The 20,730-nt window shown below is 40.3% G+C and overlaps 1 pseudogene; it reads right to left on the reverse strand.

Annotated features, from left to right (window-relative positions):
• Positions 1-17,193: 17,193 nt before the first annotated feature.
• Positions 17,194-17,623, reverse strand: LOC138850275 (protein BTG1-like; annotated as a pseudogene).
• Between the last annotated feature and the right edge of the window lie 3,107 nt (positions 17,624-20,730).

Raw genomic sequence — 20,730 nt, forward strand, 5'->3', positions numbered from 1 at the left:
ATTAGAATAGAAAAATACATACATAAATAAAAATCTCCCAAATGCTTACTAGAATTTGGTGTACAATAATTGTGGGATTTCAGATTAATTAAGATGGCCTGCAATAAATGTTAAAGGAACTGTGCTAGTCACCTGGAGGGAGGAGGTGTTTAAAACACACATTTGAGGCAGGGTAAAATAATACACAGCTTGAATAAATCACAAAATACTACGCTTCAGTGAGGTAAAGCCACTTCAAATCTGATAGTAAATCCAACAGACTCAGAGTTAAAGACTGAATTATTTAAATTCACAAAAGTAAACATTTTAACACAAAATGAACCATAAGGAATGTCTTAAATATTTATAAGATATGAATCCTCTATATAATGGGTGAATTACTCCATTACATAAGAAGCTGCCACAAATCAATATAAAAATCTAAAAATCAAACAGAAAAAATGGACAAAAATATGGATATACATCATATGTATGACAATATGCATCAGAATTATGAATGCCTATGCTCTTTAACTCAGCAATTTTAGTTCTAGTAATTTAATCTGGTGGTTTAATTCACCTCTGTGAATGGGCATACATCAATGGTATCTATTACAGCATGTATTGTTATAAAAATAAAAATTGGATTAAGCAGCTAGTTAAAAACAAACATCTGAATAATAGACCATGAGTTTCAAAAAAATGAGGAAGCACTTCAGGCAATGATACTCTGAGGGCATGAGCACCATTTATTATAACTTTTAGAAATTTTATTGCATTTTAATTACATAAATAAAGGAAGTACAAGCCATAATAAAATTATTACATGATACTATAGAAAAGCAAGCTTGTACACTTGAAAGAAATGGAACAAAATTTCTAGAGATTCCATATAGTCAGTTAAGTAGAAAATTACTGAATATATTAAATAGGGCAGTGCACAGAGCTGAACAGAGAATTGGGCCAGTACAAGATGCATCTGAAGATATTATAATAGAATACACCAAAGATAAAGAGAAGTAAATATAAACAAATTGTTCAGAGATCTGAAGTAAATAACAAGAAATCTAAAGTTAATCTTATTGGAGATGCATAAGGAGATACTAGGCATCAGTGGCTGAGGTGACAGTTGAGAATGATCTAGAATTGATGATGGATGTAGGATTATCACATTCAGAGAGCACAAATTAGCTCAAGTACAATGCAAAGATAATCTACACCTAGGCACATTGTCGTGAAACCTCAGAACACCAAAAACTTAAAATATAAGAGGTGTCAACAGTAAATAAAGACAGGATGGAAATCACCCTTATATACATCAGCTGACACCACTTGGGGTCTTTCCACATCAAGGACTATAGCCAGAGGACCATGAGCTGGCATGTTCACATGTTAAGGGTACGGGACATTCCAGAATTACACACATGAAAATTAGGATTCTATAGATGAAATTTATCTTTCATACACTTATACAAAATAAACATTGAATTGCATTGTTCAGGACAAAGAAAATTGCTGTGCCATGTTCCAATGACTTAATACTTTGTTTATTCTCCCTCGGTGATCTTTTGGGTTGTATCTATTTTGAAAAAATGGTAGTTTTAAGTAGTTCTACAATTATGAATAAGCTATGAACCTTCCAGGTAGGTCTTTAAGTAGACTCAGACCTCTACTTCTCTGCATACACCTAAGAGTCTCATGAAGTAAGCCTATGTTTAATGTTACTAGAAACTGCCAAAGAGTTTTTCTGTTCATGCTAATAGACTAAGAATAGCTGGGGATCTCTACATTCAGGATTAAGAAGGGAAATACAACAACCTACCCTAGGGACCATGCTCAGTAATGAAGCCTGAGAAATATGAGGCACTTCAAAGCACTTTATGGGAAAAAAGAATTAAAAGATCAGTTGATCTGGTGCTAACATTTCTTAAAACCCATGCATAATATCTTCATAGCATGCACTTTATGTGAACTTTTTGAAAGCCTCCCATTTCCCTTTATAGGAAAGACACAGAAAAAAGTGACCATTATCATAATTTCTATATAATATTGCCTCAAGATGCTTCAGAAAAAGAATAATACATGACACAAAGATTATAAATTATAAAAAGTATATTATTTATAGATCAATATACAAATAAGGTTAATATACAAAACAGTTATATGCCTATACAACAATCAGCTAGAAAATAAATTTTTTAAAACTTTTATTTAATGAATATAAATTTCCAAAGTACAGCTTATGGATTACAATGGCTTCCCCCCCATAATGTCCCTCCCACCCGCAACCCTCCCCTTTCCCACTCCCTCTCCCCTTCCATTCACATCAAGATTCATTTTTGATTCTCTTTATATACAGAAGATCAGTTTAGCATACATCAAGACTTCAACAGTTTGCTTCCACACAGAAACAAAAAGTGAAAAATACTGTTTGAGTACTAGTTAGAGCATTAAATCACAATGTATAGCACATTAAGGACAGAGGTCCTACATGAGGAGTAAGTGCACAGTGACTCCTGTTGTTGACTTAACAAATTGACACTCTTGTTTATGGTATCAGTAATCACCCTAGGCTCTTGTCATGAGCTGCCAAGGCTATGGAAGCCTTTTGAGTTCACCAACTCTGATCCTATTTAGACAAGCTCGTAGTCAAAGTGGAAGTTCTCTCCTCCCTTCAGAGAAAGGTACCTCCTTCTTTGATGACCCATTCTTTCCACTGGGATCTCACTCATGGAGATCTTTCATTTAGGTTTTTTTTAGAAAATAAAATTTAATATAAACCCACTTGCAGTAACAATAAGAACTATGAGGTATCTCATAAGAATTGATGAGAAAATTTTTTTTGGAAAATATCATTACAAATAATTTCAGTAGGACATAAAAAAAGAAACAAATAAAAAAATTAGGACATTTATGGGTAAAAGACATAATACAGCAATTAATTTATACTCAATAAATTTAATATAATTCTAATTAGAATCTCACAAGGATTTCTGAAACATGTTGATAAGCTCATTAAAACTGCAAAACTAAGCAGGACAATAAGTATAATGAGAAATATCAAGATCTTACAGACCCTGTTCTAGTAACACTACAGAAATTAGGGCCAGATTTGGCACTGTGGTGCAGCAAGTTAATGCCCTGGCATAAAGCACTGGCATCCCATATGGGTGCTGGTTTGAGTCCTGGCTGCACCACTTCCAATCCTGCTCTCTGCTATGGCCTGGGAAAGCAGTAGAAGATGGCCCAAGTCCTTGTTCTCACGTGGGAGACCTGGAAGAAGCTCCTGGATCTTGCCTTTGGACCAGTGAAACTCCGGCCATTGTGGCCAATTGGAGAGTGAGCCATCAGATGGATGACATCTTTCTCTCTCTCTCTCTCTCTCTCTCTCTCTGTGTGTGTGTGTGTGTGTGTGTAACTTTGACTTTCAAATAAAAAATCTTAAAAGAAGAAATTAGGGCTATGTGGTGTATTACAGGGTTATAGAACTCTTTCCTGAAACAGAATAGGATGCTCAGAAAGAGCCCAGGTACATACAGGGTTATTAAAATTTCAGTGGGGACTGCACCAAAATATGTTTTACTTGAAACTAAGCCTCTAGATATAACTTCAAATTTTTAGGAAATATGAGGTTAACATATTGTTAATTGATACCATTAGGAAATACTCAGACAAAACAGAATACAATATATTCTACAAAGGTATCAATTTTGGCCCTTACAAAACAGCTTAAACAGCATTTCTGTGACAATGGGGAAAATCTATTTAGAAATTACTGCTAGTTTTTCAGGTGTATTAATAATATTGTGCTTAACCACAAGAGCTACAGAGTCTGCACGCCAGCGCTGGAAGGGGAGGTGAGCTAAAAACCTGTCGGTAACCTGAGACATTGGCACAGAAAGGCAGAAAAAGCCTGCAGGGAATGAGGCCTGAAACCCCATTGGGGAAAGTTCACCAGGCTGGCTGGAGGAGAGAAAAAATCGAATAAATAAGGGGAACCTGCACGGACATTTAGCCCCTCTCTCCATTCACCTTACAAAGCCAAGCAAGACACAGGGCAGGTGCCATTTTATGTAAGTAAAGTGGTGCGCACCATTTTGCATATGTAAAGCGGGTGTCTCTCATTAGCCAAGCAGAAAAACCTGACTCTGGTAAGCAAGCGAATACCCACAGGGGCCAGATTTCATACATCAACTACTCTCAATTCCACTCAGCTGTGTGGAATTACTTCCCAACTGAGTCAAAAAAAAAAAAAAAAAGAGAGAGAGAGAGAGCGAACAAAAGTGAGCAAGAGAACAATCAGGGTGAATCACCTTTGGCACACCCTTAAGTAGAACCAGAACTCTCTGGCCACACCCATCACGGCCTCTAAGGATCCATCAAAAGCAGACAGTCCTCAATCTAGAGTCACAGTATAACAAGAAAAAACCAAAGAATATCTCCAATACGACAAACAAATGCAAAAGCCAAGGTAACAAGAACAAGGAAGACACTATGATGCCCCCAAATGAAAAAGACACCCCAATCAAGATTATGAAGATGATGAGATAGAAGAAATGCAAGAAGCAGATCTCAAAAAATTGATAAGAACATTAAGAAGTCTCAAAAACAAATTCTCGAACTACAGAAATCCTTAATGAACAAGATAGAAAATCTTTCTCATGAAAATGAAATATTAAGGAGGAATCAAAATGAAATGAAACAACTAGTAGAACATGAAACTCTGATAGTGATGAGAAATCATAATGAAGTGAAGAATTCAATAGATTAAATGACAAACACATTAGAGAGCCTTAAAAACAGAATGGGTGAAGCAGAAGAGAGTATATCAGACTTAGAAGACAGAGCACAGGAAAATATACAATCAAACCAAAGAAAAGAAGAGGAAATTAGAAATCTAAAAAATATTGTCAGGAATCTTCAGGATACTATTAAAAAACCCAACATTCGGGTTCTAGGAGTTCCTGAAGGCATGGAGAGGGAGAAAGGATTAGAAGGCCTTTTTAGTGAGATATTAGCAGAAAATTTCCCAGGTTTGGAGAAGGACAGAGACATCCTAGTACAGGAAGCTCATAGAACCCCTAATAAACATGACCAAAAGAGATCCTCACCATGACACGTTGTAATTAAACTCCCCACAGTGAAACATAAAGAAAAGATCCTAAAATGTGCAAGAGAGAAATGTCAGATTACTCTCAGAGGATCTCCAATCAGACTCACAGCTGACTTCTCATCAGAAACCCTACAGGCTAGGAGGGAATGGCGAGATATAGCCCAGGTACTAAGAGAGAAAAACTGCCAGCCCAGAATATTATATCCTGCAAAGCTATCATTTGTGAATGAAGGTGAAATAAAGACCTTTCACAACAAACAGAAATTGAAAGAATTTGTCGCCACTCGTCCAGCCCTGCAAAAGATGCTTAAAGATGTGTTACACACAGAAACACAGAAACACGGTCATTAATATGAAAGAAGGTAAATGAAGGAAATCTCACACCAAAAGATCACAGGAAGTTCAAAACATATATCAGAAAACATCTTTGGCAAATGGCAGGGCAAAGCTACTACTAATCAATAATCACATTGAACATTAATGGCCTGAACTGTCCAGTTAAAAGACACAGATTGGCTGATTGGCTTAAGGAACAAAACCCATCTATTTGATGCTTACAAGAAACACATCTGTCCAACAAAGATGCATACAGACTGAAAGTGAAAGGCTGGAAAAAATATACCATGCCAACAGAAATGAAAAAAGAGCGGGCGTAGCCATCTTAATATCGGACAACATAAACTTTACCACAAAAACAGTTAGGAAAGACAAAGAGGGGCACTATATAATGATTAAGGGATCAATTCGACAGGAACATATAACGATTATCAATGTATATGCACCTAATTACAGGGCACCGATTTATTTAAAAGATTTGTTAAGGGACTTAAAGGGAGACTTAGACCCCAATACAATAGTACTGGGGGACTTCAATACTCCACTCTCAGAAATAGACAGATCAACAGGACAGAAGATCAGCAAGGAGACAGTAGATTTAAATGACACTATAGCCCAAATGGATCTAACAGATATCTACAGAACTTTCAATCCTACAGCTAAAGATTTTACATTCTTCTGAGCAGTACATGGACCCTTCTCTAGGATTGACCACATACTAGGCCATAAAGCAAGTCTCAGCAAATTCAAAAGAATTAGAATCATACCATGCAGCTTCTCAGACCATAAAGGAATGAAGTTGGAAATCAGCAACTCAGGAATCCCTAGAGCATACACAAGCGCATGGAGACTGAACAACATGCTCCTGAATGAACAATGGGTCATAGAAGAAATTAAAAGAGAAAATTGAAAATGAATCTTGATGTGAATGGAAGGGGGGAGGGAGAGGGAAAGGGGAGGGTTTGGGTGGGAGGGAAGTTATGGGGGGGGAAGCCATTGTAATCCATAAGCTGTACTTTGGAAATTTATATTCATTAAATAAAAGTTAAAAAATTCAAAGGGTGAAATAATGAAAGCTCTACAAAAAAAGTGGGATGGGAATTTGAAGTATAGTAGTGAAAAAGTAGTATTCTGTAAGGAGAAAAGCAAGTTACCCTGTTTGAACTTTATATGGTATAGACATGTGTTGAAACATCATGTAGTATTCCCTCATTAATATGTAAAATATTTTCAGTGTTTATTAAAGTTTTTGAAAAGCATAAAAAAATAAAGTTATGCTTTTATGTCCAAAAAATAATATTGTGCTTATTTAAGAGACTGTCCATATTTTAATATGGATACTGATATACTGATATACATGTCAGGATGCCTCCAATTTATTTGCAAATAGTTCAGCCAAAAAATGTGCCCACACACCAACTGATGCACAGCAAAATGTTAGAAATTACTAAATCTATGGCTGATATGCAGAATGTCACTGTATGATATTTGGTTTCTATATATTAAATCTTCATAATAAAATATTGGAAAAATAAGGGAGAACATTATAAACTCAACAAATATTTCTGAGAGAATCAAGTGTTCTTAGAAACTTCACATTTTAGGAGAAAATAAGAAAAATATATTGTATCTTTAAAAGAAAATATATATATATTTTCTCAGATTCAGACAATTTCTTAAGGCAAACAGTACAAGTCATGAGAGAAAGATGGGGTTGAGTATACTAAATTTAAAAAGATGCAAGTAAAAACACCAAAAACAGATAAACAGAAAACTCAGAGTAATTAAAATATACAACCTGGAAAGATTAATATCTCAAGAAACCCATACATACCAGTAAAAAAGTAGAAAACCATACATAAGACTAACAAAAACCCTCATCTTCAGAGAATAATCTTAGCATCCCATAAACATATCCCAAGATATGTGATCTTGAAAATACCACCTGAAACAGGACACTCTATCACATAGATTGGCAAAGCATAGCAAAAAAAGCAAATATGGTAATAGTTTGAAGGAACTGAAATTCCTATATAATTCTGGTGATGTAGTTATTCTGAAGTAAAATTTGACATATGTAATGCTGAAAACTGACATACTAAATCACTTAAAGTTTTCAATTCCTGAAGATTCTTTTCGGGCCTGGCGCCATGGCTCACTTGGCGCCACCTGTGGTCCCTGCATCCCATATGGGCACCGGGTTCTAGTCCTGGTTACTCTTCTTCCAGTCCAGATCTCTGTTGTGGCCCGGGAGGGCAGTGGAGAATGACCCAAGTGCTTGGGTCCCTGCACCCGCATGGAAGACCAGGAGGAAGCACCTGGCTCCTGGCTTTGGATCAGCACAGAGCCAGCCATGGTGGCCAGTTGTGGGGTGAACCAATGGAAGGAAGACTTTTCTCTCTCTCACTGCCTGTAACTCTACCTGTCAAATAAATGAATAAAAATCTTAAAAAAAAAGAAAATTCCTTTCACAACACAAATCTGTTCATTGCAACACTATTTAGAACTGCAAATAATAGAAACCACCCTTGAATCAGTCAATACAGACTGAATACCTAATCTAGTTCTATTCATACAATGGGATACGACACAGCAGTGAAAACAAATGATCTTGATTCATAGCAACATATGTTAAGAAAATCTAATTTTAATAACAAAATCAACAGCTACACAGTGACTCCCAAAGAACCCTCCTTGCTGGTGTTTAGGTTTTCTAGTTCCTTCCCACATGCAAAATGTTTGCCCAGTGCAGCCAGCAGAATATGGCAAATATGGTGGCTGTCACTTCCAATATTTGATTATAGTAAAATGATAGTTTCTGTCTTTGATGCTCAGTTGCACTGTCTCTGAGATGACTTGCTAAGGGATGATCAAGTGCTCTGTTTTGGAGATTTCCAGGCAGTTGTGCTGATGATCACATGATGAGGAATGGAGCATTTCTTCCAGCCAATAAGTTAGGAAATAGAAGTGATCTCTGTAGACCCAGGGCTAGAGTCATCCATTCAACCATCCCAGCCACTCATCCATCCCTGACTCTCAGGAACAGTGCAGGGTGGCAAACAGCTGCTATGTTTTGGGGAAGACTGTTACACAGCAATAAATAACTAATACAAGTTAGTTATACCTATTCAGTAAAATTAAACATGCACAGTAATTATGAGGACATATGTCTATTTCAGGATGAAGTGTAACTCTGGGGAAGCAGATGGGTGGTCTTTTGCTTTTTACAAATAATACTTATTTGAAAGGGAGAAACACACACACTCAGAGAGAGAGAGAGAGAGAGAGAGAGAGAGAGAGAGTGCTTCCACAGTGATTCATCCCCCAAAGTACAGATAGCTAGGGCTGGGCTAGCCTAAAGACAGGAGCAGAATTTCAACAAAGTCTTCCACATAGGTGGCAATTACTATAATATAAAAGCCATATTCTGCTACTTTCCAAAATACATCAACAGGAAACTGGAACAAAAGCAGAGCATCTGGGATTTGAATTGGCACTCTGATAAGGATGCTGTATTGAAAGCAGAAGTTTAACATGCTGTGCCACAATGCCAGCCCAGGGTAAGGCATTAGTTGTTTTTTATTTTCATGAGAAAGTTTCATTTTTCTTTTTTTGTAAAGATCAATTTACTTATGAGAAAGAGATACAGAGAGAGGCCTATGCTGTGGTGTAGTAGATTAAGCCTTTGGCTGCAGCACCAGCATGGGCACTAGTTCAAATCCTAGCTGCCCCTCTTCTGATCAAGCTCTCTGAACAGTAGCCTGGGAAGGCAGTAGATGGCCCAACTGTTTGGGTCCCTGCACCCAGAGGGAGACCTGAAGGAGCTCCTGGATTCTGGTTTCAGATAGGCCTAGCTCCAGCTGTTGCAGCCATTTGAGTAGTGAGCTAGTGAATGAATGGAAGATCTCTCTCCCTCTCCCCCCCACCGTGTCTCTCCCTTTCTCTGTATCTCTGCCCCTTGAATAAATAACCTTTAAATAACTTACAGATAGAGTTATACTCACACAACACACACGCACATGAGAGAGAGAGAGAGAGAGAGAGAGGGAGGGAGAGAGAGAGAGAAATTTTCTATCTGCTGTTTCACTTTCCAGATGACTGCCATAGCCATGGCTGAGCCAGGCTGAAAGCATGAGCTAGAAACTTCATGCAGTTTTCTCGCATGGGTGATAAGTGCCCAAATATTTGGGCCATCTTTCTCTGTTTTTCCCAGGCCATTAGCAGGGAGATGAATTGAAAGTGGAGCAGTTGAAACTCAAAACAGCATCCATATGGGATGCCAGCATAGCAGGTGGAAGCATTTATCTGCTATACAATATTGGCCCCTGAGACATTGTTTTATAGAATATATATATGTGTGTGTGTGTGTGTGTGTGTGTGTGTGTGTGTGTTGGAGCCAACACTGTGGCAAAGTGAGTTAGGCTGCCACCTGTGGCACTGGAATCATGTATGGGCTCCAGTTCAAGTTCTAGCTGCTCCACTTCTGATCCAGCTCACTGCTAATGGGTGTGGGAAAGCAGTGGAAGGTGGCCCAAGTACCTGGGCACCTGCACTCACATGGGAGACTTGGAATACCTCCTAGCTCTTGGCTTTGGATTGGCAAGGCTCTGGCCATTTGGGATTGGACCAGTAGATGGAAGATCTCTCTCTTTAACTCTGCTTTTTAAATAAAGAAATAATCTAAAGGAAAAAGAAAACATGTTTGCATTTTTCATATCTGGGCATCCCATATGTTTGTGCATGGTTTGTATTGTCAACACCTTATGTCTACGGATCCACATCTGTGTATTCAACCAACTGAGGATATAAAATATGAAAAAAGAATTGTGCTTGTACTGATATGTACAAGCCTTTTTCTTGTCATTAACCCCTAAACAGCAAAGTAGAACAACTACTTCCATAGTATTTGCATTGTAGTCAGTGTTAAAAGTAATCTAGAGGTGAATTATAGAATACACAAGATGTATGCAGGCCAAATTCAAATGATATGCCTTTTTATACAAAGAACTTGCACATCAGTAAATCTGCATTATCTAGGAGGATCCTGGAACCAACTCCATGTATATCGAGGGGCAATGGTATATTATTTCTGTAATCTAAAACATTTTATTGCTATTTAAAACATTTCATAATTAGAAATAAGCACTTTTAAAAAGTCTGCTCCACTTATTAAAGAGCTACAGAGCACTGGCTGGCTCCTCCAACTGCACTCCCGAGGAAAGTAATTATCTAATGGCTAAATAATTTGCACTGGAGGAGAGACATGTATCAGTGTCTGTTCCAACAGCTGACAACATAAAGTATGTAAGTACCAAAACCAGAAGTTTCTTTTAAAAGGCAACAAGAAACTTATATAAGAGCACCTAATAAATTCATGGTGAGAAGCAGGACGATATGTTGCCTTAACTCTAGAGTAGCTCATGATTATAGCATTTAAAACAGAGATTCACTTCCATCCTCCAAATTGCCCATTTACTTGAGAGAAATGCTAGTGTGTTTTAACAAGACAGGAAGCGTGGCTTGTCTGCTTTATTTAACAGGATCCTTACATTAAGAATATGGTTTAGATATTAAAAGGTAGTAACTGAATTCTCTTTCCGCTCTCACAGTTGTGCCATGGCCATTTGGCATTTAGACCACACACCCTCCTCTGTGATCCTCTTCCTTGCCATTTTTTTTTTTGACAGGCAGAGTGGTGGACAGTGAGAGAGAGAAACAGAGAGAAAGGTCTTCCTTTTGCCGTTGGTTCACCCTCCAATGGCCGCTGCGGCTGGCGTGCTGTGGCCGGTGCATCATGCTGATCCGAAGGCAGGAGCCAGGTGCTTCTCCTGGTCTTCCATGGGGTGCAGGGCCCAAGCACTTGGGCCATCCTCCCCTGCATTTCCCGGGCCATAGCAGAGAGCTGGCCTGGAAGAGGGGCAACCGGGACAGAATCCGGCACCCCTACCGGGACTAGAACCAAGTGTGCTGGCGCCACAAGGTGGAGGATTAGCCTAGTGAGCTGCGGCGCCGGCCTTCCCTGCTCTTTAGTTGAACTGAGATAGTAGTGAAGTTCTGAGCTGAGGCTCTCAAGAAGGGCAGCCCAGTCATGTTTCCTGTCCTATGCTATATGAGTCTATAGCATGTTTAAGGATCTCTTTTAACAAATCCACATTACTTTTTCTTCAACTACGGGAGATCTGGTATTTCATTATGACCCCCCCTCCACCCCTGACAATTTTCTACCCCATATTCTTGTCATCAGTTTTAAATTTCAAATTAAAACTTCATACTTTTCTCCCATAGCACATTCCACAAACATCTTTGGGGTTTCATTCTGTTCCTGTCTCCAAATCAAATGTACTCCCAATTTTTCCAGTCCTCATATATCTTATTTTGCAGGATACAGCTCTACCAGCTACCATCTGATATAGGTGTTCCCTATTCTCTTGTTCAGAAATCCAATCCCATACCCCAGACTACAATTTGCCTCTTCAGTGATGGTGTAATCCAAGATCAGAAGTGCCCAATCCTCCCATTAAATCATGTGCTATGTGGGCATCTATTACAATCATACTGTGAAATCTGAAGACTCCTTCAGGCTGAAGGATTGTGACCATCTTCCTGGCAATCTTCTCATGGATAGTCTCTGAAGCTCTACCCATTCCTCAGCTAGACCTTGAAGAGTAACATTCCTGCATCACACTCCCATCACTCCTTCAGAGTGATGGAAAATTGGCTCTTCATTGGTCGCTCCCCCTCTTCATGGAGGAACGACACTAGACCCTGCGCTTTTCTTTTATCTGCTCGGCCCTTCCTGGGTTTGCTGCTGGTCCTTCCTGGGTTGGCTGCTGACCCCTCCACCTCCATGGAGGGGCGGCTCCCCCTGCCACTTTCCCCACTTCCATGGGGGAGCGGCACACCGCCAGCCGGCTCTCTCGGGGGCTGCTCAGATGTTATCCGAATGTTCCTGGTGCATGTTGTCTCTCTCCTCCTTTATAGTCCTCTTCCACCAATCCCAACTCTGCTACCCACACACCGAGCATGCTGCTCTCCTCCAATCAGGAGCAAGATCAGCTCCTGCAGCTCAGTCAAATTGGCGAGAGGCAGCTGTGTAGAAGTTGTTTACTCCTCTCCCAGCACCATATTGTGGGAGAGCAGATGCATAGAATAAGTCTTAATTCCAGTAACTTAGTCTAGTCCGAGTTGCTCCCCACATTCATGTTTAATTATTTCAAATTAAAAACATAAGCAGGGATTGGTGCTGTGGCATAGTGGGTTAAGCTGCTTCCTGCAGTGCCAGCATCCCATGTGGGTGCCAGTTCGAGTCCCAGCTGTTCCACTTCCAATCCAGATCTCTGTTGTGGCCTGGAAAAGCAGGCCATTGTGGCCAGGTGGGGAGAGAACCAGTGGATGAAAGACCTCTCTCTCTCCCTCTCCTCTCTCTGTGTAACTCTGACTTTCAAACAAATAAATAGAATATTTTAAAAAGCCAACATTAGGAATTTATTTTATAAAGAGGATTGCTTTGAGAGAAATATATAAGATTATAAATAGATTTCTTCTTTTTCTAAAGAATTTATTCATTTATTGGAGAGGTAGAGTTATAGACAGTGAGAGGAAGAGACAGAGAGAAAGATCTTCTTTCAGTTGGCTCACTCCCCAAATGGCCACAACAGCTGGAGCTGCAGCAATCTAAAGCCAGGAGCCAGGATCTTCTTTCAGGTCTCCAATGTGGGTGCAGGGGCATAAGTACTTGAGTCATCCTATACTGCTTTCCCAGGCTGTAGCAGAGAGCTGGATTGGAAGAGGAGCAGCCGGGACTTGAATTGGCACCCATATGGGATGCTGGCATCACAGGACAAGGATTAACCTACTGTGCCATGGTGCCAGCCCCTAGATTTCATCTTAATTTTTCTTTAACTTTTGGAAAACAGTAATTTAACAAGGCCCCATGTTCCTGGGTAGGACAAGTGATTTTTATTTTAACGTGACAAATAATTATAGAGACTAAAATTTATTTATTTTTTTCAGTGGCAACTGTTTGATTTTCTTTTTTTAACTTTTATTTAATAAATATAAATTTCCAAAGTACAGTTTATGGATTACAATGGCTTTTTCCCCTCCATAACTTCCCTCCCACCCTCAACCCTCCCATCTCTCACTCCCTCTCCCATTCCATTCACATCAAGATTCATTTTCAATTATTTTTATATACAAAAGATCAATTTAGTATAAATTAAGTAAATATTTCAACAGTTTGCACCCACACTGAAACACAAAGTGAAAAATACTGTTTGAGTACTAGTTATTGCATTAATTCACATTGAATACCACATTAAAGACAGAGATCCTACATGAGGAGTAAGTGCACAGTGACTCCTGTTGACTTAACAAATTGACACTATTGTTTATGGCATCAGTAATCACCCTAGGCTCTTGTTATGAGTTGCCAAGGCTATGGAAGTATTTTGAGTTTGCCAACTCTGATCTTATTTAAATGAGGTCATAGTCAAAGTGGAAGTTCTCTCCTTCTTTCAGAGAAAGGTACCTCCTTCTTTGATGGCCTGTTCTTTCTACTGGGATCTCACTCGCAGAGAGCTTTCATTTAGTGTTTTTTTTTTTTCTTTTTGCCGGAGTCTCTTGACTTTCCATGTCTGAAATACTTCATGGGCTCTTCAGCCAGATATGAATGCCTTCAGGGCTAATTCTGAGGCCAGAGTGCTATTTAGGGCATCTGCCATTCTATGAGAGACTAAAATTTATTATGCATGCATTTAGTGTTCCATACCAAACAATGAACTAAAAGTTTTACATGGGTTATCTTATTTAATCTCTCCAGCAACTCCAGGATCCATTTTACTGATAATATTTGATTGCTTATGACAGGTATGAGGAAAATAATTCAACAGCAATGAATCTGTCATCAAGAACATGGTGGGTAATTAACCAAGGTGTCCCTCATCAAATAAATGGATAAGGAAAATGTGGACATACAATAGAAGATTGGTCAGTTATAAGAATGCAACCCTTTTATTTACAGCTAAAAGTTGGAATTGGAGGACTTGATGTTAAATCAAACATGTCAGCCACAGAAAGACAAACAACACATGTTCTCTCTCACATGTGCAAGCTAATATAAACCACAGATTGATGAGCCCTGGAGACTGTAGGTTGAGAGGTGGAGGGAAAGGTAGTGGGAGGTTGGAAAATGGGAGCCAGATAAAAATCAGGTCTGAGTTCCCAGTATCACATAGCACAGCAGGGTAATGATAGCCTAGTAGATATTTTATGGGTAAATACAAGAAAGTAGCTCAAAGACTCGAATCTTAAAAATGTCAGCAAAGGGGCAGTTTTGATTACTCTGGATTTACCAGTACACATTGTATACATGTAGTGAAGTAATATACTGTACCCCATACATTTGCACAAGTATTCCTAATTTAAAGTTATTAATTTAAAGTATCACTCCCAACCTAGTGCATTATCATCAAGTTCTCCAGTTAGGGTTCATTTTCAATGAAAGAGATGGCATTACAAATTAACATATTTATAATATGTACATGTACATATAAATACTGCATGGTTTACATATTATTTGATATTAAACACATATGTGCCATATAGGATAAAGATAAAAGATAATCTTATCAACCTTTGAAATCATGCACACACACATACATGCAAGTACATGTGTTATGAAAATCAAGTAAACATATCATCTAATGCACATTCCTATAAATAATTAGTTATATGGATAATATATTCTCTGACTATTGACAGCTTACTTTCATAATTCAGTTTTTCAGATGACAGACTCTAGTAAGAGCTCAAATAGAAAATAAGCAGAATCTTGTGGGGAGCAATCCGGACTGGACTGAGTTACTGGAATTAAGACTTATTCTATGCATCTGCTCTCCCACAATATGGCGCTGGGAGAGAAGTAAACAGCTTCCGCACAGCTGCCTCCAGTTCAACCAATTAACTGTAGGACTTGCTCCTGATTGGAGAGCAGCGTACTCGGCGTGTGGGCAGCCGAGTTGGGATTGGCGGAGGAGGACTATAAAGGAGGAGAGAGACGGCATGCACCGGGGAACATCTATGGGGAACATCTAAGGGAACCCGTGCAGCCCCCGAGAAAGCCGGCCGGCGGTGTGCCGCTCCCCTGCGGAAGTGGGGAATGTGGCCAGGGGGAACTGCCCTTCCACGGAGGTGGAAGGGATAGTAGCCAACCCGGGAAGAACCAGCAGCAAACCCGGGGAAGGCCGAGCAGACGAAAGAACAGCGCAGGGTCCTGTGTCGCTCCTCCACGAAGAGGGGGAGCGACAAATCTAATCTTACAATATTTATCTTTAACATATCCAAGAATATTTATTAAGTACCACTTTACTTTAGAAAATGAAAGAAATCTCCAAAACACTTACACAGAGTAATATTTCCTGGAACTTTTAAAAATACTTAGTTATTAATTTAGTTTTAATTGCCAATACAATAATGTATTATATAGGGAAAAATTTCATCCAGAGTAAAGATATCTGCATAGTTTTATCACAATAAATATAAAAGAATTGCATAAATTTATAGTAGTTTACAGTTTAACAAATAAGTTCACAAAATACAAGACTGCTTATGGAAAACACTTTTACCCAATTAAGTACAAGGAAAGTTACATACCATACCTCAGCCTTATCCATTTTAGTGAACTACCAGATGGCAAATGTACAGAGAGCTGGCTAGTGATCTGTGTTTTCTCAAGCAGGACCCCAACACGTCTCAGAGAGTGTAGTGAAATGATGGAAGGTGCAGAGTGATAACTCTGGGACTGTCTTCTTGAGATCAAACACTTTATTTTTCAAGCAAGTTATATAGAAGAACCTGGTAATGAGGCTTTACAAGGAGGCTTTGTTTTCCACAAAACTGCAACATAGATTAGTAAGAACTTAGGGTGTGGGAGAGGAAACAAATGCAGACATGAGATCATCCACAATATTGAGAAAGAAGGATGCTGTGGGTTTCTCATATAGCCAACTTCCCTATTGTTCCATGCAGCATTCTGTGAATCTAGGACAAAGTTCACTGTGTTCAGTAGCCTCTTCACTCCTTTAAGGGTCGGTTGGATAAGTGCAGACACAGAGCCTCCTACTGGTCAATACTGTGGCTGTCTTGTTCTCCACCATAATTGAGACAATGTCTCTTCAAGGGTGTTTTCATAAAAGCTTGTTTCCATGGCAGATTTTGGTCACCTGCTATGTTTAAGGCCAAAAAATCACCATACAAGAGCTATTACCCAGGTCATGTTTATAAGTTTGTCTTTATGTACATTATACATATTTAAGTGCAAGGTAGAAGTCATGTAGTAAAATTTTGTGTAAAGCATTTTTAAAACAGTAATCTTTCCTATTGAGCTGCCATAAATATTAATGATCACAATTTTCAAGTGTTTGTAGAGCTAATTTCTCTATTTCAGATAAAGATTCTTTGAAATATATAGTTTCATTAAAGACAATGATGTAAAATTTAGGTATAATGTGTGGGAGGAACTGAAACCATCATTTTCATTCCCTAGCAAATAAAGTGATCATTTACCAGGACTCACAAGCTATGAAATCATTGAAAGGTACTGTTAAAACCCTGGGATCAAAAAATTTTACCACATTCTTGTGCTAGATCTTCACAGTTGTGACATTGTTTAAATTCCATAATCCATCCCCAAGAGAAGCCCACTCAAAGCAAAATTACAATTAATCCATCCATTATAATATGATCCATCCATAGACTATATCTTATCATGATACATTCATCACACAATTTTTGGAAGGGCTTGTTCTGCCAGCAAGAATTCCTCCCTACAGTAGATATTGTTTCCCATGTGCACATTGATTCTGTCTTCAATGCTATATCCAGCAGGAGAGGCTTCCTACAGAACACAAGTGGAGCCATTCTCTCCAATTCTGTGGGAGTACTCTGCTGGGGTCAACCCAGGGTATGAGTTCATTTGGGGGGAGCCTGAACAGCTGCTGATCACTCAGCATAATCAGATGGTCCAGTTCATGCTTGATGAGAACATGACCATAACCTATCATTTGGTTTGTTTTTCTGGGAAACAGCTCCTACAAGCTCTGATTGCAGGTCTACAGGTGTCCCTTGCTGCTGAGCTGTAAGTGCTGAGGAACTTGGAGATGACAGACACACAGTGGCAGTGATCTCACCTATCATGGGGAAGATCTAGGTGTAGATGGGCTGCATGGAGGAGAAGAAGGGATGCATGCAGCCCAGAAGTAGAATGGATATGTGGTGGAGGCCTGGGTGTAGAACTGTTAAATGGGGGCATTCAGGTTTAGAAAAGAAGTCTTGGAGTGCCTGGGGGATAGAAGGGGTACATTGGGGTGCTTGGGTATGGAAAAGATGTGTGGGAATACCCCAGTGTTGATAGAATGCATAGGGGCATCTGGGTGTAGAGGGTTATTGGAGTTGATCTGGGTGTAGAAGGGATGTGTCTGGGTTCCTGGGCCTAGAAGGGATGCATAGGGGAGGACTGGATATAGAAGGAATTTGTACATGTGCACGGGTATAGACAGTAAGTGTGGGGGCACCCAGGATTGCTCAGGTGTAGAAGGAAATCAAGGGGGAAGGCCCTAAATGGCCGGGCTTCATGGAGCAGTGGCCCTAATTCCCTCACACATAATAAAGTTGACAAGAAGAGTTGGAGTGTGGGGATGAGGGATTTTCACTCTTTCTTTAGAATAAAAAATTTGATGGAGCTGTAGTAGGTTAGAGTGCCTGAAATACCAGTATCTCATATGGGTTCTGCTACAAATTTCAGCTGCCCCTCTTCTGGTCCAGCTCTCTGTGCTGTGGGTACTGTTTTCTGTCCTGGTGCCCCACATCCAATCCTAACATACCTGGGGAAGCAGTGGAAGATGGCCCAAACTTGGGTCCCTGAACCCACATAGATATGAAAGCAACTGCTGGCTCCTGGCTTTGATCAGCCCAGCTGAGGTGTGAATCAGTGAATGGAAGACCACTCTCTCTGTCTCTCCTATCTATAATTCTGTCTCTCAAATACATCTTTAAAAACTTGAAAAAAAAAAACCCAGTTATTTTCGGAGCTGGCGCTATGGCACCACAGATTAACACCCTGGCCTGAAGCGCTGGCATCCCATTTGGGCGCCAGTTCGAAACCCGGCTGCTCCACTTCCAGTCCAGCTCTCTGCTATGGCCTGGGAAAGCAGCAGAATATGGTCCAAGTGCTTGGGCCCCTGCAGCCACATGGGAGACCTGGAAGAAGCTCCTGGCTCCTGGCTCCTGGCTCCTGGCTTCGGATTGGTGCAACTGCGGCCTTTGCAACCAATTGGGGAGTGAACCATCAGACGGAAGACCTCTCTCTCTCTCTTTCTTTCTCTCTCTCTTTTTGCTTCTCCTCTCTCTGTGTAACTCTGACTTTCAAAAATATAAATAAATCTTTTAAAAAACATTTATTTTAAAGACAGGAGTGGTGGAAGAGAGGAAGAGGCAAGCAAAAGTGGTCTAGTCACATCACTCCAACACCACCCCCACACTAGCTGTCACTGCATTCTGTTCTGTAGCCTCTAAATCCATGCAGGTGGATTGGAAGTGGAATTCAGTAAAGCACCAAAAACTAATGGTTAAGGATCAGTGCGCAACCCAGAGGACACTGTGTGTGCTTGGCAGTCAATGGCATAGTGTGGACAAGAGTGCAGGCTCCTCCCTGGCGTGGCCTTGGTGCATTTATGATAGTGGTCCTGCCTCATGGATCCCAAGTCATATGTGTTCACCTATTTAGTTCATTCAGTATTGACAACAACTGTCAGGTAATCTGGTGTAAAATGAGCTTGGCTCAATTCCCAGAGCTGGGTGTGTTGTGGGCATAGGAACATATCTCTAGGGTATCCCTGGGGTCTGTCAATTAAATGAGGATCTGGGAAACCAGTGTCTTTCACTGGAGACATGGGTGCACATGGGAAAGAGATATCCCTGTCCTGGAGTAAGCCCTGGCCTGGGGATGTGTGGTGTGGGTCAGTCCTCCCCCTACATGCTGGCAGTTGCCTCTCCTATGGCTCTGTAGAAAGGGGAAAAGGGTGAGAGACTTCTCTGTGAGTTCTGCTCAGAAAATATAGGCCACAAGCTGTGTTTCCCTCCCCTATGCCTCAGTTTGCCTTTCCTAAAATGGAAATGCTCTCTGCCTTTTGATTTTGAGTGCAGAATATGCTGGGCCATGCCTTGTTCCTTCTAGGGTGTCAGTCACTGTTGATGCTTCACTTTAGCTGTCCCAATTTCTCTATTGCCCAATGTTTGTGTAGGCCCAGTGATGGAGCTTTTTTGATTTCAAAGGATGAATCCTAGAGGTGTGGGGCTTAACTTTTCTTCTCCACAAGTCCCTATATTTGGCTGATTCCCTGGCCCTTCCAAAATATTTTAATTACACAAGAGCCAACATTTTCCAGAAATACTAAGCCAAGTGGTTTGCCTAAACCTTTCAGAGCTGCTTCTTCTTCTATCAGCTGCATTCACCCCAACCACACAGATTCCTGTCATTCCACCTCCTTCATATGGTTGTGTTGTCTACTTCTTGGGGATAGAATTCCATGAGGTGATACTGAGTCCTGGACTTTAGTACTTTCTTATATTTTTAAAATGCCTGGCTTTTCTTCCCTGCCTCTGTGGCCATTCAGCTGGTCTGTTTGGAACAAAAAGCCTATGGAGGTTGCCTCTTCCAGCAATGGGACCTTGTCTGTGACACATCCACTGGTTCCCAAGGACCTGTGACCCCGTGCTGACTTGGAAACAGAGTCCCAGGTGGAACAGCTTATCTGCTGGGCCCTCTTTCTTTTGTGTCTGGCACTTAGGGACTACTAGTTTGAGTGCTGGGAATGCCAGAGACAAGAATGCCTCACCCCCTGCCTCTGATCTCCCCCTTTCCCTGCACACTGGCCCACTATTAGTGTTAATGATCTGCTAACATCTCTGAAAGTACCACTTTCTTTTCCTGTAGGGTCTCCAGCCTGTCTCACTGGCTCTGCCTGTTCCTCCAAATTAAGGACTTTTGTGAAGAAGAGGGGGTAAGGGTAGAGATAAGGCCTGTAGGGCTGATGAGCTCATGAACAAAGGAAGTGTCTAGGTCCCCCCAATGCAATCTCTATGCTGGCAGACCCATTCAGTGTAGGCAAGGGTATCCAAGTATCCACTGTGGGCTCAGGATGCTTTGGGGAAATCATTTTGGATGCCAAAGAGACATGGGCTCTCTGCATACACCTCTGATGATGGATTCTGTATCCTCTTAGAAACCCTTCTTTCAAACTATC

The sequence above is a fragment of the Oryctolagus cuniculus genome, chromosome 7 (assembly GCF_964237555.1).
Source record: "Oryctolagus cuniculus chromosome 7, mOryCun1.1, whole genome shotgun sequence".
NCBI lineage: Eukaryota > Metazoa > Chordata > Mammalia > Lagomorpha > Leporidae > Oryctolagus > Oryctolagus cuniculus.